Genomic DNA, 3822 nt, shown 5'->3' on the forward strand with positions numbered 1-3822 from the left:
AGTTTCCTTAGTTACTTGCCCTTCTCACAATTTCACACAAAGGGCAAGAAATGCGTCTTCTGCTCAGCTCTGGATTCAAATTTTACATCACCTAAGTTACAAATAATCAACTTAAAAAAAAAAACACAGGCAAAGATTCACACTCTGTGTCTCACCAACCTCTAGGCTGAAATTCAAAGAGAGGCCCTTACTGCTGATCCCAACAACCACTGTGAGGGAGCCAATGGCTATGACCCAGAGGCTACAGGTCTTTGATTAGCAGAACTAGCAGAAGTTAGGACTTGGCATGTGCTCATGGGATAGTCCCATCACCCACGCATAACTCTACAACATAAAGGTTTTTTTTTTTTTTAAAAAAAAAAAACTAAGATGTTTTTCTAAATTTCTAAAACATTTATAGTAGGAATCTCTGACTGTAGGAAGATTGAAACATATATTGTTTCCTGGAAATTTGGATTAGCTATGTCATTTGTGGATCTTCATTTTTATAGTAAGCCAATTCTATATATGGAACATGTTTTTAATTGATTGGGGATGCTTAATTTTTATCTGCATCTGCATCTTTACTGGTTGCTGTATTATCTATTAAGTACTCCTGGATAATTCTACCCCACATCCCTAAGGTAATCAGAGAGTGAAAAGGATGTCTTAAGGTTTCTATTGCTGTAATGAAACATCCATGACCAAAAAAGCAACTTGGGGAGGAAAGAGTTTATTTGGTTTACACTTCCATATTGCTGTTTATAATTGAAGAAAGCCAAATAGGGCAGGAACCTAGAGGAATGAGCTGATGCAGAGACCGTGGAGGGGTGCTGTTTACTGGCTTGCTCCAAATGGCTTGCTCAGCCTGCTTTCTTATAGAACCCAGGACCACCAGCCCATGGATGGTACCACCCATAATGGGCTGGGCTTTCCCCATCAATCACTAATTAAGAAAATGCTCTACAGCCAAATCTTATGGAGGCATTTTCTTAACTTAGGTTCCCTCCTTTCAGATAATTTTAGCTTGTGGCAAGTTAACATAAAACTAGCCTTCACAACTGACTGACTCCTTGCCAACTTGACACACAAACACAACACTGTTAAACCATAACCTCTCCTTTCTTGATCTTCCCCAATATCAACATTTCAATATAAACTTCCAAATATTAAAAGTCCCACAGTTTAAAAATTCAAACACTTAAAAAATTCAGTCTCTTTAAAATAACCAATCTCTTTTTAAAATCCAAAGTCTTTTCATATTCCAAGTCTCTCAGCTGTGGGCTCCTGTCAAATCAAAAATAAATACTTTCTTACTTCAAGGGGGAAGAATCAGGTCACAGTCAAGCAAAGCAAAGCCAAACTCCAAGTGTATAACTAACTCAATTCACTCACGATCTTCTGGGCTCTTCCAAAAGGCTTGGGTCACTTCTCTGGCTCTGTCCTCTGCAGCATACACAGCTTGTCTTCTAGGCTCCATCTGGCTCCATTCTACTGTTGCTGCTCTTCTTATTCGTCACCCCATGGTACTGACATCTCCAAATGCTAGGGTCCCTTGTTGCAACCGGGCTGCACTTTTACTAATAGCCTCTTTTAGTCTCTCGTCACGGTGCCAAGCCTCAACTTCTCTGCATAACCCCTTCAATCCTGGGCCTTCAACTACCATTGGGGCTGAACCTTCACCAATGGCCTCTCACAGTGCCAAGCCACATATGCTTTCCATGACCCCTTCATGCCTGCAAAACCAGTACCACCTGGGTGACTCTTATACTACCAAGTTTGGCTGCCAGCAACAACTTTCACAGCCTTTGGAACACAGCTTCTGTGTGCTGACTCTCAGGAAACACTTCGCAGAAGATTTTACCTCAGTGATGCTGGTCTCTTCTTAATTACCACTAATTTCTTAGCTCCAGCTAACCAGCATCAATTTGTCCCAGTAAAACAAAGGTTTCACTTTAGTGGTTCTGGTTTATTGTTAATCACAGCCGATTCTTCAGTTCCGGCTGACCAATCACCATAGATTCTTCACACATATGGCCCAATAGAGTCCTTGTTTCCCTCTGAAATTTCATAAGCCAGGACTCCATTGTCTCCATTGCTCTCAACATTCTTATCTTCCAAGATCCTACAGAATAGTCCACTGAGATCTCAACACAATTGTCCTGCCACAATTATCCCCCAAAACAATCAAGTCTGTCACAGCAATAACCTACTATCCTGGTACCAACATGTCTTAGTTAGGGTTTCTATTATTGTCACAAAACACCATGACCAAAAAGCAAGTTGGGGAGGAAAGGGTTTATTTGGCTTACACTTCCATATTACTGTTCATCATTGAAGGAAGTCAGGACAGGAACTCAAACATGGCAGGAGCCTGGAGGCAGGAGCTGATGGAGAGACCATGAAGGGGTGCTGTTTACTGGCTCGTTCAGTCAGTTTTCTTATAGAACCCAGGACCCACAATGAACTGGGCCCTCCCGTATCAATCACTAATTAAGAAAATGCCCTACAGGCTTGACTGCAGCCCTATCATACGGAGGCAGTTTTTTCAGTTGAGGCTCCCTCTTTTCAGATAAACTCTAGCTATGTCAAGTTGACATAAAACAAGGCAGCACAAAATGTAAATATTGTTATAAAAATAAATAACTGATCAGTCCTTAGAAAGGGTGACCTAGAAATAAGTGACAGAAGTGATGAAATTTAATTTAGTAAGGAATTCTTAAAGAAACAGCAGCATCCCCCCCCCCCCACACACACCCATGCTCCTAAACCCAAGCCAAACACTTGTGCCAGTGTCCCAGTCCTATTAGGCCAGGTAGTGCCTCTAAAAAGAGCCTTTGGATTTAGCTAGTTGGGTGTCTAGAGGTGGCTCACATGCCAGTGATGTTCCTGATGAGGGGCATTGTGCCCTTGGACACAGCATATTTGTAGATATCTCCTAGCCACAGGAAACACAATAGTTTAGATGTCTCTGAAGGTGGTGCTGGAGACCTGGTCAAAACATGTACCTCGAAAAATGCTGCAGGACTTTGGACACAGGACTTGGATGATCTGACACAGGAGCTGGATCTGATCTGAAAGCATCTTTCCTTTGGTCTACTTTTCATGATTCCAGAAAATACTATGCAAGCTGCAAAGGGAGGGAAGCAATTAAATAGTCCTACTCAGCTGCACACCTATGAACCATGAAAATTACTAGCATGGTAAATATGCATACAGGTGCAATAAGTGATGCCCATATGTTGGTGGCAGCCAACAGCTCTCTGGTTGGATGTAAGGATCACTCAACAGAAGGGGAATTGTGCCTGGTACTGGAAAACCAGCCAATTTCCCAGGGCTACTGAGATCATGGCCCTTAGAAAAGAATCTACTACCTCCACTTTGTTAGACCAGCACAATCCCTTAATACATTCTACATCTTATCCTTATATCCACAAATAAGTATAGCTATATCTCATCAGGGAAGCCTCTCTTTACAACAGTAAACTATAGAAAAGCACAACTGGACACAATGCAGAGATCAACAGATTGTGGGAAGCCCAGTCCCAAAAGATACATCTACATCACAGCTCCTGCATCCATAGCTCAGGGAACATCATGAGAGAGGCGGCAGAAAGATTGTAAGGACCAGAATACTAGGAAGTCAGCTGTGAAACATTCTCTCCTAGGAGTGGTTACATAAATAAGAACTGAACAATGACTATATCAACAGATAGGTTAACAAGGAAGGAAAAAAATTCTATAGGATCACAACCCTAGACAAAGAACTACAGGCAACTAATGACTGGTTGGAGAAGTAGAACTACATTCCCCAGCAATGGATGAGTCCCATTATTAGTTGTC

This window comes from Peromyscus eremicus, chromosome X (genome assembly GCF_949786415.1).
Source record: "Peromyscus eremicus chromosome X, PerEre_H2_v1, whole genome shotgun sequence".
Taxonomy (NCBI): domain Eukaryota; kingdom Metazoa; phylum Chordata; class Mammalia; order Rodentia; family Cricetidae; genus Peromyscus; species Peromyscus eremicus.